Here is a 25,223-nt window from a genome sequence, read left to right on the forward strand (position 1 = left end):
AATAGGCTGTCATTTTCTCGATATCATAGCTACATCAATCTTTTTTAGGGTTCCGTAGTCAACTAGGAACCCTTATAGTTTCGCCATATCCGTCTGTCTGTCTGTCCGATGCTTTGCTCCGTGGTCGTTAGTGCTAGAAAGCTGAAATTTGGCATGGATATTTAAACCAATAAAGCCGACAAAGTCGTACAATAAAATCAAAAAAATTAAAATTTTTTTTAGGGTACCTAAACGTAAAGTGGGGGTTGAACATTTTTTTTTGCTTCAACTCTACAGTGTGGGATATCGTTGGAAAGGTCTTTCAAAACTAATGGGGTCTACAACAAACATTTTTTGATAAAGTGAATATATTCGGAGATAATTGCTCCGCAAGAAAAAAAATATGTGTCCTCCCCCTCTAACTTTTGAACCATAGGTCCAAAAAATATGAAAAAAACTTGGAAGTAGAGCTTGAGAAAGACATTAAATGAAAACTATAGCGGATATGATCAGTTTAGTTGTTTTTGAGTTATCGCAAAAAGTTTCCCCTTCATAGTAAAAAGACGTACACCCACAGTTCATCCCTTGGTTAACAATCTACCATACTTTAAGCTCCAGTTTAGGTTATTGTGACGGAAGAGTAACTACGAAACCCTACTCTGAGCATGGCCCGACATGCTCTTGGCCGGTTTTTAAATATTCGTTTTTGAAAGTAAGTATGGGATTCCAAACTCACAAGCGGTATTGAACCTTTAAGTCTAAGGAGAGACTTTACCTCCTTGTGTGTGTTCTACCGCTTGTAGAATGGGCTGTGCTCTGAGGAATTGTTTGATATGATGCCAACGGCCACTTTCTATCACCGCACCGCTCGCCGTCGGCAGGGTGTTCTGTTCATCCTCACACCTTAGAATCTAAATGGTCGCGTACTGTGCGGTTCAAGAGGAATTTACTCCCGCGGACACTCCGGCTGTGGAGTGAGCTCCCTTCCGAGGTTTTCCCGAGAGTCTACAGTATAGGGTTCTTCAAAAAAGGAGTGTACAGGATTTAAAGGGTCGGCAACGCGCATGTAACACCTCTGGAGTTGCAGGCGCCCATAGGGTGCGGTGACTGCTTACCATCAGGCGGGCCGTATGCCTGTTTGCCACCGTCGTGGTATAACAAAAAATGCTTATATATATCGAACAATTTAAATTTAAACATCAAACATTTATTCAGCAAATAGGCCACAGGGGCACTTTTAGATGTCAAATTTTTACAAACAAAATAACCAGAGATTACAAAATACTATTACAAATATGGAATCAATGAAATATTAGATACTTTATTAGAGATGTATACAATCTCTAAATTTTGAATTACATAAAAAAACTATGATAAGAAAAAAATGAATCAACAAATACTAAATTTTCTAGAGATGTAAAAGTCTCTAAGTGTCAGAGATAAAATATAATTAAAAATAACGATCACTAAATTAACCTTATAGAGGTGAGGGGTCTCCAAGACTTGAATTCTTATATAAATAATTAAATGTCTTTTAAATTAAATCAGACGTCTAAAAGAAATTAAATCAGATAAACAAACAAGAACCGAATGAAGTGTCTCATGTTAATGCCACACAAAAGTAAAGTTACACACTTATAACATAACATGTAGCTCGTGTAAGCTTAAACAGACCGGTCTCCACAAACAGCACCCGTTCACGAGTATGATGCGTACCGCCTCCCTCAACCTTCATTCGGGAAAGTGGTGACCTGATCAACGATGCCACCGTAAACGATAAATAACAAGAAACAAATGAAGAATTTTACATGACCGCTGGACAGGATAGGTAATGGTTTGGTTCATTAGTTTTATATAAGTATCATGGCTCGATTGTTTAAAAGGTTTTATAACATAAAAAGGCTTGAAAAAGGGTTAAATGAATAGCAAACAGACCCTGGGCTATGTCACTAATGACAAATGTACATTACGAGTATATACGTATACTAGGTGTGTTGTAGGTATAAGATACAATAATAACATGGGCGACCTTTAGCATTTTCCCGGGCGAAAGCCGCGAGAGCCTAATGGACTCCATAGCTTTTACGAATACCGTCTGATGAATTTTGTGCGCTTGCCACTTAGAGCGATATTCGATATCGTTTCGACGTATCGCGCACTCATAACATGTCTTGTGACATTTATGGCTGTTGCTCAATATAGATTGTATGTATTCAGTATTGCTAAATTACATTATAGACGTATTACTAGCCTCCGCTGACGACTGCGTCTGCCTCAAAGACATTAAAAATATATCTTAGTGCACCTTTAATTTCTTTGAAATCTGTCGAATCAAATCAGAACGATTCAAAGGTTAAACTGGTCGTATAACAAACACTCTAAGAGATTAAAAGTAGATTAGGTCGAACTGAACGAAGTTACTTATTCACGTGTTTCAGATTACAAAAACTCAATAAAGGCGCCTTCATATAAAATATGTTTCGCCTACGCGAACATCAATCTTGGTTCAGTTACAATTCAATCACGAAGACATGAAACCTAGCTCGATGACGCTATACGAGTACTTACGGTGCTTTATACTGACGCACAATAATTTGTCATTCGAAATTAGCTTCGGAATTTTGGCGTAAATTTATAAAGAAAGTACTGCCATCGATATACAAAATGACGTAAATTTGAAACGAACTTGTACCTATTTGGTTTGTATAAGGTTAAAAAAACATAAAAAGTTCTTTCATACAATATTAGTACTCGGTGTAGCATGGGATGGATACTGATTTTTGTTAGATGTGTGTATGCTATGGATATGGTATATTTCATTTGTGAATGGATTTTAGTAGTAAATTGAATTGGGCCATCGCGATATTGCGTACACTTATAGTTAGGTATTGGTATCTTACAATTCACATTTACAACTTGTCTATCCTCCTGATGACCAGCGTCCTACACATAGTACACAATTAAGTTTTGACTTTTTTTAAACTAGAATTAAATTTAAATTAGCAAATTTTGAGACATAAGCTAGACGTCAGGAGGCTATAGACATTTGCTAAATTACGTTGAAAGGTTCATCGGATCGATTTCACTTCTGATGTATGATTTTATAAATTTATCAACTTATATGTCACCTGAATCAAAACGAAATACTTCGTTAGGCGTTAGGTACAACGCTGGTGGTTTAATGACAATTTTAATAAACGAAATAATATGCTTAAATTATACATACATATAATTCCGTGGGGTAAGCTGTACCATCATTTTAACTTTAACAACTATTCTAAAATAAAGGAAATAACTTTTCGCGATAAATATAAGTATACGAATCGCTCCACTGTTTACTTGCGTTCCTATTTTCATCAGAACAACTTACCCCCGGCACTTTTAGCCCCGATCTCCCCTACCTAATAAAAGTGTTGTGATAAATCAAATGTGGTTTGTAAGTTATCAATAACTAGCGCTATAAGCTTGCAAAGTTCCATTAAGTGGTTGAGTGCAAAAAACTGAGTTGGGCTTAGAGGAAAAATACATGAATCTGCATTTCAATTTCATGCTAACACCGCCACCGCCACAGAGCGTCATTTACCTAGTGGAAAAATAAACGAATGCAAAGGACGAGTGTGGAATGGAAAAGTAAAACAAAAGCGTAGCACGTAGAGTGCGCGGTCTTAATAGAGTGGTATTGCAGTGGGAGTGGCAGACGCGCCGTTTGCTGGCCCGGGGCCTTATTTTTAAATCTACATTTGAAGTGTCTATATTATAATAAAAACGTATTAGTTGCGTTTGCATATATAACAGTATATCGTAAAGATGGTACAAAAACCGTGTTTGACAAATGAAGGCCACGAATAAAGTTGTTTTTCTTTAATACATTGGACTTGTTGCTACGTATGGATGCGCAGAGAGGCAGATATACGAAAATTATGTTTTATATTTTCGCGTTAGGCCCTCTGATTGCGTGCGTTTGCTCGCTTTCAACCGTAAGCATACATTGCTCGTACGCATGCACTGCTGCTTGTATTAAGTTGGGATTCCATATTTTTATTTCTGAATATGACACTCGAGCTGCGAGTTGCGATGGTGAATGCGATTAATTAATGACCGCGGTCCAGGGGATGTTGACAGTACACATGTACTTAAGCGTCAGCTATGATGCGATTAACAGAAAACGGTTTTTATTTTCGTATATTTCATAACCTGCAAGTGTTACTAGAGTCATGTGGGGCAAGTGTGTGTACTATTATTTTCAAACTAGTATTAAAATTAAACAATAAGTATGGAAGGGAAATGAATATAATGTATCAGGTAAAGCATTCATTAAGGTAATAATTAAATCAAGAAATAACCAATAAAATCTAGACACTCCGGAGAAAAATCGCTTTAATTCAATCAGCTTAAAATGCTTACACTTACCTCATACTGCGGGTAAGTGTGCGCAGCTAAATTAAATTTGTAGATTTTTTATTATTGCAAGCAGACTCATTTTGATGACATTTAGCGAACTTTATTGCGACATAACATAGCTTCAAATGTTATACTGAATAAAAGGCTTAAAAACATTATTAACAGGAATAAATCATTTACTTTTGTCAACTTTCATCTTGACGACAAATTTTACCTTAACAGCACCGGATTTTAAATATCCTTTTTTTTGAGTAAACGAATGATTCCATCTGGATTTATATATCATATCACAAACTTCCCCCTCTCCATTAGTAAATAAAGGGGTTGCGCACACTTACCCGCTGCGCAAAGTTACCCCACATGACTCTATGATATTTTTTAAATCGCAATCAACTTAATACAGCTCGCCTGAACTTAAGCGATCATTGCAGCTTATGGATGCTAGCAACTATAAGAGTGTTACATGCGCATTGCAGATCCTTTAAAAACCTCTGCTATGTTTAATTCTAAGGCTTGTAATGTTTTGTAGCATTGCTTGTAAACACTTTTCAATGTGGTGTTAAATAATTTTTTTCTATATCTATGTCTATACTCGTACACTCCTTTTTTTAAAGAACCCCAAACTATTGTTATATAACTACCTTATATGTATATAGGTATACATCAAACTACAGGGTAAGGCAGGATAAGGCACTTACAATCTCTCTATAAAATGATATTTAAATACCTAAATATGTTAAACATAATATCCATAGACATTTTCAACTTTATCACTTTCATGAGAAAAATATAAAAAAGAGAACCATTTGGTACATATAAAGGCAGATAGATCACTAATAACCATTAAACAATCAGTCGACATTGACATTTCTATCTTGACTTCTTTCGTAATTTCAGATAACATTCGTACGCCATGTTCAACAACTTCGTAAATAAGATAAAATGTTATTGTATACTTGCCTATTGTGATAATTTAAAGAAAGAACACATCAATTCCTTATTAAATAAATAGTGTGGAACTGCACCTCAATCGTTTTTGAGCGCCTGATAAAGCTTAGAATACTTAAAATCTTGGTATTCCGAATCCAAAAACCTCGTCGATGAATTTCAATGTCATATCATATGTAAAGGCACCTCGCAAGAGCCAATGCGACATTGCTTCTGGCCTGAGAGTTGCCACGCTGCTATATATATCGCGTCTGCCTGTTTCTGCCACGGCTAATGATGTGGTGGAATATGTTCGCAAGAAGATCCGCTACTCGCTGAAAGTCTTCCAGCTGCGTTCGCGCCATTACGTGCATTTCACCTCGTTCGAGGTGCGCGTCCCGCGGCCGCTGCTGAGAACCATCGCGAGCGCGGACTTCCGGCCGAAGGGTGTGATATTTCGGCGGTTTCGTGGGAATCTGCCGAATCCTACACTGGAACATGCGATGCAAGAGAAAACTGTGTGGCCGAAATAATTTTTAGTTTTTAAGACTTTTATTATTGTATGTATGTTAGTTTGTAAGGTATGTATTTATGGGTATATGCTTAGTTGCCTGATAATTCATGATATTTAATTTTAATTATTTATATCAGGATTTTGCAATCGCAATGATTAAAAGTACCAATTCAAAGTTTAGGTAATATTACTTAAAATAGAAAATAATTTATGAATCATAAAAAGAATCCCGTGACCTAAAGTGATCTCAGTATGAAAAGTTTTACACTTTATTGATATTTCCGCAACAAGATTAGCGGCATCCATATTTTAAAAATCTGTTATTGATTTATTTAATATTGATATGACTATACTCTTAGTGCACTTGCGGCTTATTGTGTAATTCATAAATGTTTCTAATCTAACAGACCATTGATAATTGTTTGTCCCTATCCATCATTTTACATTTCTGTTTGATAGAAAGAGACAATATTTAACAAAAGTTTGTAAGAGGTTGCTACGTTTTATGATATTAGCGTTTCTTGCGGTTATTATTTATGGATGCGATCGTGATGCATGAAAAGTAATATGATGCTGTGTAAAAATGATTTGTAACAAATTAGGTAATTATATAAAAACGGGTCACTCACGTATTTGCCAAATTGCAGCTTTCTAGCACTAACGATCACGGAGCAAAGCCTCGGACAGACAGACAGACGGACATGGCAAACTATAAGGGTTCCAAGTTAACTACGGAACCCTAAAAATTTAAGAAAAACACAGATAAAACCAATAAGAACATTGATACTTCATTACGCATTGAACTTCTATATTTCGTGTCATCCACGATGACGCGCAGATTTGACAAATCTAACCTTTAATAACATGACAATACGAGTCAAGGCACGCGTCTTCGTGAATGACACGATCTATAGACTATACTACTTGTAGTACTAGATTAATTATAAATTTCTTTATTTCGGGCAAACAATGTATCCACAGAGTGTTAGTACAGTCAGCATCAAAAGTAGCAGATCAAACAAGGTTTCAAAAGTATCTACCATTCTGTAACAGCTTAACAAAATGTGATAGTTCTATATGTAGTACAATTAAGACGGTAAAAGTATATACTTTTGAATGTAAATTTTAGAGATTAATCTATATTTGGAAAAGTTATCCAGAATATCAGATACTTTTGGCGTGTTGTTTCATCCGCTACTATTGATGCTGACTGTACAACAAGAAAATATCATAACCTAGTGTTAGTATTTAAATATATATAGGATTTACCCTTTAACGGTCAGACAAGTGTCAGTAGGTAATTACGGAAAACTGAACCCTGTCATTTTGAAATTAAGTTTAAAATCATTGATAATGGGTTAAACAACAACATATATCTATATTATAAATTGCGCTACACTTTTAATTTGCTGGGTCCAATGCCTTAAGATCGGACAGTCAAATCTATTAGCAATTTCCTTTAGAATGCTTAAAGTTGGGTGGTTTAACGGCATGTATTAATATATTTTGGCTATGTCTAAACTTATATAAGAACCTACGCATATGTGAAGGCGTCAGCCATATACCATGGTAATTATAAGGGTCTGATTACGGCTATGACACCTACGGCTTATCTGCGTTAATCATAACATCCCAGTGTCAAAATTGCTTCAAAAGTGCTTATTCGGACCGATATTGCCTTCTACGGGTAATGCAAACATTTAACATGGATGGGGTTGAAAGTCTACTAAATAGACTTCACCATTTTATATAATAAAAATAATTTCGTAGGTACCTAAGTAAATAATTTTTCTTTACATACTTCAATCATCTTATTACGAACAAAATATTATGTTACGCTTTTTTTTTTCTAATGATATTAATTTTTCACTGTATAGATAGTTAATAGCGCCTGTTTTTATAACGATCGGATCACAATAAGTATTTTCAGTCGGCAAACTCATAAAACATCAATCTTTACTGGATTTACTATCTTGACGCACACCTGGCAGTAATTAACTGCTTAAAACATAGACTACTTGCCGTCGATTCCGCATTATAAAACACCTAAGAAGAATAGTGGTAACAATGTGTCTGTGTCCTAGGTAATGTAGGTTTGCCACCTTTACAGCTTTCAGTGTCGATAGACGTTGACTGGCAGTAGATTTTTTTTTAAATTTAGAATTTGTAGTCACTGTCAGATGAAAAGGATGTGCGGCATTCAGATAGAGCCAGCGATTAGAGTTGCATATCTGTAATTTAGCTGATAATTTTTTTTTTTTATTAAGAATAAGATTCGCATGTGTGTTTAAATCGACGACGTCCTCCCCGTCATACTCTTTACAGTACTTTCTCTATTGACTGTACTTTGTCATACGGTACTCCTGCCTACAAGCTAAAATACCTGTTCCTAAGTGTAGATAAATCTCGGTTGCTTTAGGCAGGGGCGGCTTTTGGGGGTGGCGAACGGGGCAACCGGGGCCTCGCACAACAGGTCGAGCAGTGTTTTTACAAGCTTTTATTTACTTTCACATGACCGTTGTCTGTTTGTAATCAAATCTTGCAAGTTAAATTTGATCCACTTCCCAGTTTCCGATTGAGTTGAAAATTTTCATACATATGTAAGTCGGGTGACTATGCAATATTATGGTACCATCGAGCTGATCTGATGATGGAGACAAGAGGTGGATATAGGAACTCTGTGATAAAACAACGCAACCTAATTGTGTTTGGGGTTTTTAGAATTTGCTCGATGAGTATTAGTTGCCTGTGGAAAGAAAAAGAAATAGCCAGCGATAAAAGCTTGTACCAAAAATTAAATTTTTGCCAAAAACTTATTTTAACGTGAAATTGCAAGAACAACTTAGAAGTTAAAATTTGTTTTGCTGCGCTGCCGTAGCAATTTGGTATACATATTATATAAAATTGGCATGCCAAAGCTCGGATAGCAAGAGGTAGATTCGAGAACCCACCACCATGATACGAGGCCCTAGCACTAGGCAGAGCTGCAGGAGGGTTGAATTTGGATATGACAACGATTAATTTTTTACTAATGAACCGAAAGGCTGGCCTAGCTGTAGGACAGTAGACCACTGAGACAAACAAAAGGTGTTGTGTTTGGCAGATCAGGCCAGCCCGTTTGCCGGCCTCAATTATGAAAACACAATTTATTAAAAGATAACTGCATACGGTTGAAGACCCAAAACAGCCAAGCAAGTCGCACTTTTGAGTGATGCCAAAGTTTGAGCAGTGACCCTGCCTCTGAAGCTGATGATCCCGGGTTCAAATCCTGGTAAGAGCATAAATTTGTGTGATGAACATGGATATTTGTTCCTGAGTCATGGGTGTTTTCTATGTATTTAAGTATTTATAATTATATATATATCGTTGTCTACGTACCTACAGCACAAGCCTTATTGAGCTTACTGTGGGACTCAGTCAATGTGTGTAATAATGTATAATATTTATTATTTATTTATTTTACTGGTAGCCCCTACTACTAACCTAAGCCCTGCTATATTGAATGCGTCGTGACTGCGAGCATATTGTGAAATTGTATACCGTTGTCCCGCACAAACTTCTATAAGTTTGTTTTTCTATTACAAATGGTAAAAAAACATGTGTAAAACGCCGAATATTTTTTATACACGTACAATCCTTCGTCTAGTAATAAAGTAATCTGTGGTTTAAACTGAGGTAGAGGTAGACAGCGATCACAGCGACCGATAAGCCGCTAATCACAAATGCTTTATTATGTGACGCATCTAATCGAGATGTTTATCAATCACATACAATATAGTATACTTTAATAGGTAAATAACTTATAAATTAATTTATTAGTTAGGTAAAAGCAGCAATAAGAACAGCACTCCTAATAAGGTCTACTTTTTTTCTGGGTTGCAAGGTCAGGTGGCTCGCTTTCGTAAAAACTATGTCCAAGGCCGAGACAACGCGAAGAAGATAATGAACTAGGTAACAGCAATTGCAAACGGTGCTGTCAAAGTGTGCTGACACCAGACGTAGTTCCATCACTTTGTGTTATGTAAAACAGTAAATATTAAGAATCTTGAAAAAATGCAAGAAATTAACTTAAAATTCGGACAGACAAGAGGTTAATCGAAACAAAAACATAGACAAGAGGTTAATCGAAACAAAAACATTTCATTACCGATTAGACACAGATTTATGCGAATACCAAATATTGATACAAATTTCTTCAGTTAAAATAGATCGTAGTTTAATATTTTAATACAATTTGTTTTTTTGTTGGTGTAGAATGTGTTTGTTGCAAGCATTGATCGATTTTTAATCAAGTAGGTACCTCATTTTTTTAAAACTTAATATTATAAAGCCCAATAGGTACACCGTGCTTTTAAGCAAAGAGGTTATTTCAATCAATACGTTTTGGTCCTTATTAGCGATTCCGGTCCGGTAGGCAGGAGACATGATTTAAAGCGTTTAAAACTTTAAATTGGTCCAATACTTATAAGAACCTTTAGCCAGCCAACCTAATGATTTTTATAACTGCGTCAACCGTCCATGACGCCTTCATTGGGGGAATTATGATTTCTAATAAACCAATTAATTTCAGTATAAATCAGTAGGTTTACTCGTATTAATATTGTTGGCCTACTGATTTCCCAACTTTTGGTTTTTGTTGGAGAATCAGTAGGACAACAATATTAATACGAGTACCTATACTGATTTATACAAAAATTAATTGCCCCAATGCCCCTAATGAGGGCGCCACTGGTCGTTCCGCGCAGTCTTTAGCTTAGAGAGTGTCCTTAACTGGCAAGAAGATTTATCTGAAGGCATTTTAATGACATCTTGTAAAATATTTTATTACGAACGGCACCAACTACACCGGTAAATTTTAGTATTGTTATTTGAAATTATTTAAATCGCAGTTACATTTGTTTATTTACATGTGTTGTAGCATTTGCAGCGTTGTAAACACTTCTGTGTTTTTGGATGAGATGGTAGGTAGTAGATACAGTCAACATCAAAAGTAGCAGATCAGACTATCAAAACTTCAAAAGTACTTAATTATATCTACTACTACTACTACTACATTCTCTAATAGCTTAACAAAAAGAGATATGTTTGCATATGTAGAAACGCGAATTATGGAGATTTATTCCTAGGTATTTGAAAAATTAATCCAGGATGGTATATACTTTTGGTACGTTGGTTTATCCGCTACTTTTGATACTGACTGTACCTACTACCTACCATCTCATCCAGAAATTATTTTACTTATACCGGAACTCTCATGAATCTCACAGAGATTGAGAATAATCATGTATACGTCGTCTAATAAGCTCTGTTTGGTTTTAATTATTCATTTCAGACAGACGTAATCCACCGCAAGAACCAGAATTGTCGTAAGTACAAGACGTGCTCATGTATTTAGGCGAGTTAAGCACCATAAACACATGTGATTGTCAGAATACGCAAGACGTTCCCAGGGTTGGCAAAATTGGGAATAGGCTGGGAGAGAATATCGTTTCTGCAGGCTAAGAAGTAGTGACCGTGAATATAGTGCCCCCTGTCAATGTTACCGCGGGGTCTGCTATTGTCCGCCCCTCCTTTCATGTTGAACGCACAAAGGAGTATTTATTTTTATTGTAGTTCATATGAGCGTCTTTCATATAAAAAAGACTAAGTAATAAACGATTTTAAGCTAACTTGTTTCAGATTTACTTGTTTCACGTAAATTTGTGCCATAATTACGAATCATCAGCACAGTTTATCTTTGTATCTAATTTTAAAATACAGGGGCCTTATTCGAGATGCACAACTGTCAAATTTCGCGTCCACATCAAATCAACACTTGATTCTATCGCATGTTGATTGTATCAAGTGTTGATTCTATCAACTGTGGATATTATCATTTGGAACAATCAAAACTCATTCATAGAAAAAATAATCAAACAAAAATCAACTTTGTTTATTACTACTATATAGTTTTAAATAGCTCTGAACTCGAAGTGGTTCGGTTTGATTTGATTGTCACCTGACTGTGGATTGCTAATGTCAAATTTTGACAAGTGTTGATTTTATTGCTAGACTTTTTTGTCCATGGGCTTGGGTACCATCTTGGATTTTTTGACGGACGACAGGGAATACCCTTCCTTTCCTACAATATATGGCATAGAGTAAAGCGTCTTTTTTTTTAAAACATAAGTTTACAGGAATCAGCGACATCTTGTATTCGATAGGATAAGTAATGCGCTATGAACAATGCGGCGGCGAGTAGTGAAACTGTACCTGACAACGTCAATCAATTAAAAAGTGACCACACAGTTGATGGTCGATAAAGGCGATTATTAATTGAATTTTAACGACAATAAAGAACTATTGACATGCGATCTTTTTGTTGAACCCACACCTACACGTCGAATAATGCTCGCTCCACATATTCTCCTATAAACGCTCAAAATTGTAAAAAAAATTGATGCAATTTACTCCGCACCCAGTCTCAAGTTGCTTCTAAACCACGTTCACGAACCAAGTTGTAACCTAACACATCTGTAAATATAAGGCATACCTATGATTTAGAGATAAAGTCCGTTTTTTTTTAAATTACGAGATGGTTCATGAATAACCTTTATTACTATAAAAATAATACTACATTTGTCAAATTTTTTTTCTGTATTGCGCTATTACATAATGCATAAAATTGATATAAAGATAGGTACCATAGTAGCTCGCTCACTTGGTCTATCAACAACTATTTTAATGTTCTTTGTACTCGTATACGCGACCCCATTGTATATTGTATGTACAGTCGCCATCAGATATATCGGAACGCATGTATGAGATCTCAAATTATTAAGATAAGACCTACTGTACTGTCTATATTACTTACTAAGACCTAAGTACCTATTATTTATATGTACCTACACAAAGAGAATTCCTATGTTAAAAGGAGATTAAATACATATTTTGTTATTCAACTACAAATAAAATAAAATTTATCTTTTTCAGTTAACACATTTTTTTACCGATTTCTTTAATAAAATAAAACATTAAAGTATTATGTGACTATATTTCATTGTCTTCGGTGTAGATTATGTACTGATGTTCCAATTTCCTGTATCAGTTTGGTACCAGGAAATATAAAAACTACACCTCTTCAAAAACTTTGCTGGTAGTTCGACATCTGTAAGTTTAAATATAAAACATGATAAAAACACTTAAGTCAAAAACGTATACATAAAATATTTGCCCTATATTCTGGTCGCTCGGTAGGGTGCCCAGAAGGCTGGGTGCATTTCCGCGCTGGTTAACAATGCTGATTCTCTGGTCACCAGAAGCCTATATAAGGCGCTCTCATAGAGCCACGCTAGTGCCCTAGAGTTTCAAATTCAACCCCAAGTGCCACAAATATGTAGTTAAGGGTTTAAATTCTGGATCAAGAACATGGAATACTATTCGCTAGTAAGGCCATAGGTATTAGAAAAAAATAATAGTAGGAGACGGCCGTGGTCATGGTAGGTGGTGCAGGTGGGCCAGGCAAGCTCTGAAATTATGCACCTATTTTACTATAACTTTGTTCACCTGTGTATATTTACTGTTTCCATGATAATCATTTTTAATATGTAGCCCGTGTAATCGGGCTGTATAATTGGTCTCATATTTTTTAACACAAAATCATAATTTTAATTCAATAATTAATGGTGTTTTACATATTAATCATTAATGTACCTATTTTGCAAAATTTTCTTGCATATAATAATATTGTTTACTTCAATTGACGTGTTTATTATTTTCGTTACTATGTCAACGTTAATACTTAAAAAATTATAACGTGAAGGTTGAGTCCGCAGTACAGTTACAGTTTACGTACATAGTGGCATTAGCACAGTCGGATTAGGACCAAACTCGAAATGTCTGAACAGTCATGAAATTTGGTATGTATATACGCCCCTTAAAGGCCCCTTTTTCATGCCCACACCATTTGACATTTGGGGACCTCGAGGAACCGCAGCCATCTTGGAAAATGTGGACCATCCAGGAGAAATTCGCGTTTTACTCTAAATCTACGTTCTTTATTCAATAATCGTGTAAGGCAACATTCAAGCTTATAAAATTCTACATAAAATAGTTGTAGACATCTGTGCGAAAAAAAATGATCTTGCTGTAAAAAATACTTGCTAAACCCAGATTTAGCCCTTATACCCTTTCATGGGATATTCTCTTAATAGGAAACTTGGAAGTATACATTTGTACATAATCTACCCCAATATCAATATTTTACTTGACTGCAACTTAACCAGAAAGTAGGGTTATGGGTATAAGTACTGAGGATTCAGGACACCCTGTACCTTAGGATACTGGACGGATTTTTAAATGACGTATTATTTAGCCCTAAACTTTTTTCTTCCGTTAATTTTAGTAACTTTGTATTGCATAGCACTTGTATACTAACTGTGGATCTACTGATGTCTGTTTTACTGTACTCCGCTCAATAGTTTAGGCGCTAGAAGAAAAAATATGATTTAATATTCGGAGTCCTCTCAAGGCGGCTGTATTGATTTTTCTTTAATAGAACAAGTAAAAGTAGGTTGTGAATGGCAAGAGGAATCTAACGATACGTCATTTAAAAAAATCCGTCCAGTATCCTAATACCTAGCTACTGGGTGTACTGAATCATCAGTACTTACACCCATAACCCTTCTTTCTGGTTTAGTCACAGTAGAGTAAAATGTTAATATTGGGGTAGACCACGTACAAATGTATAGTTAAAAATAGAATTCATATTCCTCCGAGTTTCCTTTTAAGAGAATGTCCCCTGGAAGTGTATAAGCGTTAAACTTAGATTCAGCAAGTATTCTCTATAACAAGATGTATTGTTCTGCAAAGATATCGAGGACTTTTTTGTGTAGAATTTAATAAGTTTTAATGTTGACTGTTGTGTTGATGGTACACATTTTCCAAGATGGCTCGGATTCCTCGAGGTCCCCAAATGTTAAATGGTTTGGGCATGAAAAAGGGGCCTTTAATTTATATACATAATAAATTTCGAGGTTGGTCCTAATCCGATTATGCTACATTGTGCGTCCGCAGCAAATTCGGTTCTCCATACAAATGTAGTTACGCTCTCATTTTAAAATGACTTGCTAGATTGCTCTGAAACTTTGTACTTACAATAGGATATGGTATGTCTATGCCTATAATTAATTTAAAACATAAATGTGAAATGAGAGCCAATTAAGTTCAATATTAAGAATATGTGTCGTTGTTGACTCGCCGACAACGGAATTGAGAATTTGAGGTGCCATGTTCTGTGCTGTGTAGAAAAATCCTGAAATTATAAAGGATTTGTCTTGGCTAGTTTTTACGTATAGGCTACGTATCACCGAAACGTCACAAACACCACGAAGGTTCGGCTTGTACGGGCCCTCGTTTTTCCTATATTCTTATACGCTGCGGAGACCTGGACTATCCGAAAGACAGAGGAAAAGACGATAGACGCCCTAGAAATATGGTGCTGGAGGAAAATGCTGGGGATATCCTGGACCGAGTTTCGGACTAATGTCTCCATCCTTAAAGAACTCCGTATCAAGCAGCGCCTTTCGACTCTCGTAAAGACCCGCATACTCAGTTTTTTCGGTCACGTCTCGAGGAGGAACAACGACTCCATAGAGCGTCTAGTGGTGCAGGGTAGAGCAAACGGGAAAAGACCGCGCAAAAGGCCACCTATGCGATGGACTGACCAAATCAAATCTACCATGAAGGGTCCCCTGAACGCATTTGCCAGAATGGCCCCCAACCGCGAAATTTGGCGAGAAATCGTACGGCAAGCAACATCTGCGCCTGATATCAGCAGTTGACCACGACGCTCTGCAAAGAGTACAACGACAAAGAAGAAGAAGACGTATCATATTTGTCTAAAATTTGGTTTGTTGGTACACACACAAGGGATAGTCTCTAGCTAGGTACGGGGTGCCACACTCGTCAGCGCGACGGCGATATTTTTTACCTTTTACCTAAAAATCTCAAATTTGTGTACGGGCTCAGCTCCTGTTTCGTCTTAAGCCTGAATTTAACAGATTCTGACACACAGGGGGCTTTGAGCATGCTGTTGCGTTCGTTTTCAAATTTTGAAAAAAAGAACTAGCCTAACAACACAATAAATGCTTGTTTTTCCGCATTCTTCACTATATCTCCCTGTCTCACTACTATCTGACCTTCTAACCCAGAGGGGAAAATATACCTTATTGGGGCTACTCCATCTTCCTCATGATAATATATTTTACTTTACTGAAAAGCAATCGGTACATGTTACAAGATGCACATTGTTAAGAGCCGGGGTTAAAACCCACGACCATTGGTTTTAAAATGAAGCTTTGTATATAATTTGTATTTTTATAATAAATCTGTTTTCTTGTTGACATTTTGTGGTATTGTATTGCTTTATGTTAATTGTCAAGATAGTTCTTTCATCCTGGACAATTGTCACATGCGTCACACGTACGTTTTATGATAGATCTACATCGACGCAACTGCATGTCATTGTCAAAGAGCATATAATCACTACGTTTTAAGAGACGGGACTTCCATACTAGCGAGTGGAATCAGTTTGTTTCGCAAATCATTACCAAAATGTACGACAAAGAACTGTCAAAGAACCATAGTAACAACATAAGCGATTTAAATAGTGTAGTACGCTACACGCTTACGATTCTTATCGATATCGATAAAATGGGGAGGGTTGAAACATAGGCTCCTGTCTACAAATTTTCTACTCGAAATCAGGTTAGCATCGAGTCCACATTTAAGTTGTATGTTATATAGTGGATAGTTCTTAATTGGACTACTATCTGGTCGGGCTTAATGTGGACCCGAATTATTTTAATACAGTTTTTAAGTCGTGTTTTTTTTATTTTATTAAATGCTTGATTTTCATAATTATGTGCACATACATGTTTGAATAAATGTAACTTTTCTATGGAAAGATGTATCAGGTCTTCGTTCCCAACAAATTTGGCCCACTGCCTGCATCTGAAAACATACAGCCTTGGAAAAACATGACTTTATCTACAGTTTATATTCCATGTGTTTGCTAATGAGATGATCAACTGATTATTTCGCGCTAATATGCATCTATAAATCATGTTTTTCGGCATCCAGTTATCAACAACCCTTTATCAATGCTTTAACTTTTTATGTATTTATATGTCTGTTAATCATGAGAACGGGTCTGGCCTTGTTGGCAGCGACCCTGCCTATGAAGCCGATGGTCCCAGGTTCAAATCCTGGAACGGGCATTTATTAGTGTGATGAGCATGAATATTTGTTCCTGAGACATGGGTATTTTCTATGTATTTATAAATACTTATAAATTAGGTATATGTATATATATATATACATTATTGCACAAACTGACTTAGTACTAAAGTATGAATGGCATGTGTTGTGGGTATATATATATATATATCGTTGTCTAAGTACCCACAACACATGCCATTCATACTTTACTAAGTCAGTTTGTGTAATAATGTCCTATAATATTTATTTATTTATCATAAAAACAGAGATTCATTTTCTTACATTTTAGGTTAATATATTAAATAATCACTAGATAAAAAAAATATGTTAACTAATGACCATTAATGCATAAGTAATAGATAATTTATGCATTATTAATCTTCGACGAATTAATTATGGTCATATTGCATGCTAGTTCTAAGGAAATTTCACATATTTAATTTAATTATTTACACTGATATACAAATAAAACTACAGTTATCGATATTTATAGTACATCCCTAGTTCACAACGAAAAATAATGTAAAATATCTAATTTTCGATGTGTTTATAGCCTGCGGACCCAAAATAAGGTCAAAAGTATCTAAAGCAATACTTACCAGTCTTCATCCAAGGGAAATTTCGCCATAAAATCCCTTTTTTCGTGATTTTCTCGAGTGGCTCGCTTGCCACATATTTCACACTTACGTAAACCGTTTTCTCGCTGGCATTGTAACAAACTCGCTCTTTACTCTGATCACGGTTGACTATTTTCGATTTTTGCACTAAATAATAAAGAAATTACACGAAATACCCGAACAAAACATTGAAGCCTTCAAAACAAACAAAGCAATTAGGCTGACAGTAGACTTGATGTAAACTTGACAGAATAAATAGCACTGACGTTTTCTTTTTCTTCGTTGGCAATGATTTGCGAAACAAATTCCATACAAAACTTTTTTCTTCCTAGTTGCGTCAGCCTGATCGGAATTTAGCAGATAACTCCATCTTGCGTCCAGTAGAAGAATCAAAATCGTACAGGTAAAACTACTCTCTGCCTTAGGATCCCCTTTTAAATGTCATAAATCCAAACATGGCAGCCATACCCATCGACAAAAAAGTCTACCGTTGATCTAATTTCATTTGACAGTTAACTAATACGTATTCGACACGCTTATATTTGACAACTAGAATCCTGACTAGAGCTGGGACTGCGTACCAAAAGTACGTCTCTGTTACTCGTACCAAAAGTACGTCTAAAATACCAGTTTTACGAGTATGACCCCCAATAGGCAGTTTACGTATTTGCCGTGCTTAGGCGTCTTACAAATAAGGATTATTTATACAAATATCGACTTATTATTTCGGTAAGGGTCGGAAATATGGTGACGTTTTGAGTGAAGGCTATGAATCTATTGTCATATTTTTGTTATATATTATTACATTATTTTTAGATACAACAGACACCCAGACAACCATCTGTTAAAAAAAATTTATTTTACCTAAAGTAACGGTAAGAATGGAGGTACGAGGTGATAAAAGTTTCATATTTGTTTTATTTCAGAAATCAAAGTCCGTACTTTTAAATACTCGACAAGCTAAAAGTAGTCTATTACAAATAACCTGTTCCAAAAACTATTCCGGTACAACGCCCCGCCTCTAGTGTGGATATTGTTCACTGACAGGTGGTGATAATAGCAATTCGACAAGTCACAATATTTCTCACATCAAATGGAAATCAACACGAAACGTCACTTTTAGCATGTCGAATAAGGGCCCAGGTATAAATCGCAATTTAGCATTCGTGACAAGTGTTCGATGTATCTTGGTCGTATATTGTTTACATTTCTCGAAAGTATCTTTTTGTTTCTACTAGGAGAATTTCATGTTGAAATTTTAAAGGAAACCGAAATTTGAAAAGTACGAGTATAATATAATAAAATGTACAAAAACATGATCCGCTGCCAACCCTGCAGTTGTTGAATAAGAATGTTTTCTTCTCGTAGAATAAACTTTACGCGTAAATGGAATTGTTGTTGTAAACTTTAACGATTCTCCATTAGCTTCTTTGATTTAAGCATTTGTGCGCTCCTAAAAGCGAAATGAAAATATAAAATGCCTTATGAACTCAGCAATGTTGGGCAAGTTTATCTGGAAAAGAACACATTTCAGGTGATATCATAAAGGAGGTCGTGAATTACAATGACAGAACCCTCGTCACTCCTCCCGAGGCGCGGCTTTACTTTCCGACTTACCGGATAAAAAATGTTTACCAGACTTAACAAGCTGTCTCTGTGTTCTACTTTCGACCTTATTTTCAAGTCATTGGCGTCAATTAGGTAAAAGACGCGTAAAAAACGGCGACGACTTTGAATGCGAGCACAAACAAAAGAATGTTTTGAATGAAACCTTTGTTGCCGCGACGTCTTGATGGAATATTTATCATTAATTAAATATACTAACCATTATTTAACATAAATTACGACCAAATCACCTTCAGCTTTCTAGGTCATGCTAAAACCGTAGAAAATAAAGATGTATCATTTTAGAATTTTATAGATCGTGTCATTCACAACAAAGCGTGCCTTGACTCGTATTATCATGTTATTCAAGGTTAGATTTGACAAATCTGCGGGTCATCTTGGATGACACGAACTATATTGCGATACGGATGTGTTCTATCTGATGGTTTTTCACTTATTCTCTTTATGAAATTTGTCATCATCATTACCATTCTTCTCAGCTTTGCGTCTATTATACATATAGATAAATCACTTATGCATAAACATTGTGGAGACACCGCATTAGGTGGTTATGAAAGCTGATACGAGAATAGAATATTTTTCGCACTTCTGACAAATGAAGTTGATGTCAGAGGCTCTACTACTTATATGTAGTGGGTTTGTATCCCGCGCAACCATCTCCTAGCTTATGTTCCAAGTTTTTATATTTATAATATATAAAGGATACGTAAATCTTTATATATTTTTTTGAGGTAAAGGTACGAGTATGTCACTCAGTTGTTTTTGTATTTCAGGATTGCAGAGAATTTGAATTTTTTTATATCAAGTGTTATTCCTACCCGAGATTTTTTTCGTGTCATTTTGATACGTTTTTTTGTGAGGCTCAGCCAACAACAGAGTCAAGTCTATGACGCCTAGTTTTCGTGGCAACTGTTGCCCCTTAGATTTTTAAATTTGTTCGCTAATGTAGTTCTTTAACGGAAGGTATAGAAAAGTATGTCATTCAACAGCGACGTCAACATATCGCTGTTATACCGTTAACAAAAAAAGAGTGTCAAAAACGGAATAAAAAGATATGCCATAAAAAAACTTCGATAGGTACCTCACCAATTTCATACAAATTCTCTTTTACCGTTTTCAATTCAGGGTGATCTTATTGTAATGAAAATTTGTACCTACGCATGGCAAGAGCACGCATATAAATAACAATTGACGACCTAATTCTTCAGTTTGCTTTTCGTATGTTCCCAACATTTTAGCGTTCGCTAGATACTTTAGTTTGTATAATTTGTAAACTATCGATCATTAGAACACATAAATGTAGAGAAAAAAGCTTATATGGTCACGTCAGAAAATAATGATACGAAAAAAGTACCAAAAATATGTATACACGACTTTATTGCCCATATATTTAGGAAGTGTAAACATATTTTTGGTACATTTTTCATATCGATATTTTCAGATGTGACGTGATTAGGATGATATCAAAGATAAAAATTATATTAACTTAAGTTTTCTTTTACTTTGTTGTATTAAAACCTACTACCTACTTAATTAATTTTTAACAAGCAGAAACGTCTACGAACGATGCTATTAAGCTTAGAATAAATTTAAAAGTGCAAAAATTACTGCCCTGGGTGAGACTTGAACTCACGGCCTCCGGATCGATACTCCAGCGCTCTGCCATCTGAGCCACCAAGACCTCATCCATAGGCAGCAAATTTTCCCACCGTATGGGTCTAGGGGACCTGCTGCCTATGGATGAGGTCTTGGTTGCTCAGATGTATTTTTTCCACTTTTAAATTTATTCTAAGCTACTAACTACTTGTTGCTACGGAGGAGAGAGGCTTCATTCTTAACGAATACTTATAATATACTCAATAGGAAGTCCCAACCTTTTACTTTATTATGTAACATTTATTACTGCAATGAATAAAAAAAGATTTTTATTTACATTTTTTCATTTTTTCTATATTTGAGTTCACACTCTAATATTTAGGTAAGCATGTAAGAGTCTCTCAAAAATACAGTGTTCATTATTTTAGTTAATAACACATCGCAACTATTACACTAAATACCTAGTTACTTTAAGAAAAGAAAACTAATAGGTACCTAGTTCATATAATGTCATTTTATTGGCTCATAAACAATCGCGAGTACCTACACCAAACATCATTTAGTGTATTTTACGATGTAACTTAGAAAAGAAATTACTGCGCACAAGAGCCTTATCTCGAGCGAAGTGGTGCTTCGTTTAAGCGCTTTCCTTTGGAATGGAACTTCTGTTTTTTCATTAGACCGCTGAATGTGGCTGCGGCCGTTTGGGTAAAATAGTTTCCTTGGAAATTATACCTACTCACCCGCATTATTCTTTTAGGGGAGTTTCCGGGAACCCGCGGCTTCCCCAGTCGAGCATCCTTCAAACTTTACAGTGGGTATATGTACTTGACCCTTCAAGTAGGTTTCGCGGTAACTAACGCCCGCTGCGAATGAAATAAAAATAGTTTTAAATTCCTGCGGATTCGTTAAGAGCGAATGGTTTTTGCGTAGGGAACTTTTTTTTTATTTTCAGTTTATATTATTTACAACTGAATACGTTAAAGTTTTTTTTTAAACATTACGGAATGCTATCACAGATTCAATGGCAGTTTAATCATATAATGGCAAGATTTATTGACAGATTATCTAAAAATCTCAGCGCTATCCGGGGAAGTATTAGCTATTGTAGAAAGTAGATATTTTCCGTATTGTAATAAAATTCTACGTAGGTAAAGCTAACGCACACTAAAGTGACGAGGTTCAATAAAAGTATATGAAATCCTTGAATATTTCATATATTCAGTTTTCAAATCCCTACTTCAGTACAATAACATACTCTACTGTTATCAGCCACGCTCTCCGCAGCTTTATTTCCCATTATAACTGGATGTACATATATTACCCATTGAGTTTTATTGATAGAAGTGCTATTTTGCGGAAGGTTTTCTGCAGCAGATGATGCGCAAGTGTCTCTATAATGCTAGGATATTGACTGCTTTCTCGTTATTTATTTGCTATGAGGAGTAAATTAATTTGTCAATTTTATATATTGCCGGAGGCGGAGAGGTTTTCCATGTTAGTTGTTCATTTTACTTAGGTATTACTACGCTTTTATTCTTTGTAATAAAATAATATACGTTCCATTATCATAAAGCATAGTAATAAGCTTTATCTTCCAATGCAACATACCATCTCGATTTTATGCTCCTAAACGTTCAGAAGTTTTATATTAATTGACAAAACGTAATGAGTGAATGAACTCTATAAAAGTTTACTGAAATTTTGCGAATATAGCCGCAGACCACGTTTTAGTTATATACCTGATATATAAATAGTGCACGCACCGAGTTGCGCATCCGTCTGTACCGACGAAGCTATAACTAACTTTTGTAAACGTAAGTACAGTGGAGCACATTTGTACACGAACATGTTCACCTGGAAATATAATCTGATACATAAAAATATATCTGAAATCCCAAAGTCCGAAGATTTAGAACCAGCTACCTTCTTCTTTTCCCTTCGGTATTGAAATATAAGACATATGAGTATGAAAGAGCAAACAAATTACCTTCCTCTTATCAGTTGTTTTCTATACGGTTTGTCAATGAGGTAATAAGTTATTACTTGCATTGAACGCGACACTCCAAACATTTTGCGTTACGGACTTGAATTTTATGAAAATGAGTGCCATCAATGACGATGAAGATTCTAGTAGGAATAGTTCATTAAAGTCATCTGATGAACGTAGTGATTCTGTGATCACTAACACATCCAAGTTGACGATATTGGATGGTAAATTTTTTCCACAAGAATCAGAGACACCAAGTCAAAGTACTACTCGAAAAATTATATGGTATCGGGGTGCGGAATAAGTTACAAATGGTTCCAGTCTTATTTAAGTAATAGAAAGCAATACGTAGACATTATGTATGCAAGTGAAAATTCAAGAGAAATGTCGATTATCAGTTTAGATGTTCAACCTGTGGTAGACTCAATTCCCCAGGGAAGTGTCATCGGATGCTTACTATTTATAATTTACATAAATGGCCTCCCTAAATCCATAAACGAAACGTGTGTTATGTTCGCGGACGATTTCTCCCTTCTATTGTCTGTGAGAATATTACAAACCTTGACGAAAAAATGTATTTAATTAATACAAACATTATAGGCTTCGAAACGATCACAACTTAGAAATTTCTTCACTAAAACTAAATTAATGCAATTTAAGCCTCATCAAAAAATAGAACTTGACATAAACTTTTATTACAATGGAATTAAATTAGAATGCGTTTCATCTTTTCCACTCCTTGGCATAACTATTGACACCCATATTAACTGAAAAGACCATGTACAAAAAATAAAAACAAAACTTAGCCAAAGTACGCCTTTGCACACGCGTGTCTTAGCTACGGTGTGACCCTATGGGGGAATAGCACCGATGTATCGGAGCTATTTATCCTGCAGAAGGAATGCGTCCGGATATTGTCAAACACCAGACGTCCAGCGGGCTATTAAAGCGAGTTATTAAAAATCATCCTGAGCTGTATACTAGAATCTGAGATGTGCCCCGTCGATTTGAATCCCGCCATAAAAGTATCGCCACAAGTATCATCAAAGTTAGCAATACATTAAAACGGACCTTATCCCTCGTCGATAAGGATCTTTAATAACCTGCCAGTCCACATAAAAAACGAGCAAAACCATAATAAATTTCAAAAAGTGTTGAAAAAATATCTCGTAGAAAAAGCCTACTAATTACACAAATAATATGCCGGATAAATACATGCATCTCTCTATCTTTCGTTCCTACTCCTATTCTTTTATTTCCTTTTATTCGTTTTATATTTAGTAGATATAAATTTGACATATAAAAATTAAAATATTGTAATGATTGATACAACTATTTAATACATATGTGACGTATATCTTTGTTAATGTATGATAAATTGATGACGACTGTATTATATATATTCTATCTGTAAGTGAATTGCAGTACCCCCTCAGGGTTGTGTTGAGACATAATTTATTAATAAGTCTACTGTACACACAAAGCAAGAAAATAAAAGAAATATTAATTCCTCAAATAGTTCATAATCCGGTAGTTACATTACAAAGTAGGTAATCTGGGAATCGGTAATCAGATTCCAAAAGTATTCCATCATGAAATCAGGAATCAATTACGAAATGCCCATCACTGCCGTCCGCTAATACTATACAGTAATGTGTTTTTTTTTTTTGATTAAGACATAATGAAAAAATAATCCGTTCTAGTTTTGATATATATATATATATATATATATATATATATATATATATATATATATATATATATATATATATATATATATATATATATATATTTATGGACATTCGTTGCAGCCAATCGTTGTAGCCAAGGTAACGTTTTTAAAGTAACCCCAAGAATGAAAGTAACCTCATTTTACGGTAATAACCAAATTTTACTCAATTGGTACCTTTTCTCTGTCACTGTCACAAATATATGCCGCGTTCATATGAAATTTCAAATCAGAGCATAAGTACATCTTATTATAAGAATAAAGGTTGGGTTCGGGTTATTACACACATTGAGCGTGTGGAATACCTCTTTGACGTTCGTTACGTAATGTTGATTAAAAAATATGCGACAGTTCCATCCTGAGGGTCTACCGCGAACACTGAAGTTCGCAAATTGCGGGCATCATTATCTTTTCTCCAATAAGACGCAATTAAATTGACAGAGAAAGTTGCCCGCAATTTGCGAACTTCGGTGTTTATTCTTGCAATAAGATGTACTTACATTTCTTTTGCACAATGGTGACAATGTACAATATGTATGTATTAAGTCTAAAATAGGTAGAAATAATTCGACGCATTCGTTGCTT

General features: G+C 35.4%; 1 long non-coding RNA gene across 1 annotated transcript in view; it reads left to right on the forward strand.

The window, feature by feature from the left end:
- The window catches only part of LOC133533554 (uncharacterized), a 146,654-nt gene extending 133,396 nt beyond the window's left edge, over positions 1-13,258 (forward strand). Inside the window, exon 2 of the long non-coding RNA XR_009801896.1 lies at positions 12,976-13,258. This is a non-coding gene — a long non-coding RNA (uncharacterized LOC133533554). The remainder of the gene's footprint in view (positions 1-12,975) is intronic.
- The last annotated feature ends 11,965 nt before the right edge of the window (positions 13,259-25,223 follow it).

Source organism: Cydia pomonella, unplaced genomic scaffold (genome assembly GCF_033807575.1).
Source record: "Cydia pomonella isolate Wapato2018A unplaced genomic scaffold, ilCydPomo1 PGA_scaffold_178, whole genome shotgun sequence".
Lineage (NCBI taxonomy): Eukaryota > Metazoa > Arthropoda > Insecta > Lepidoptera > Tortricidae > Cydia > Cydia pomonella.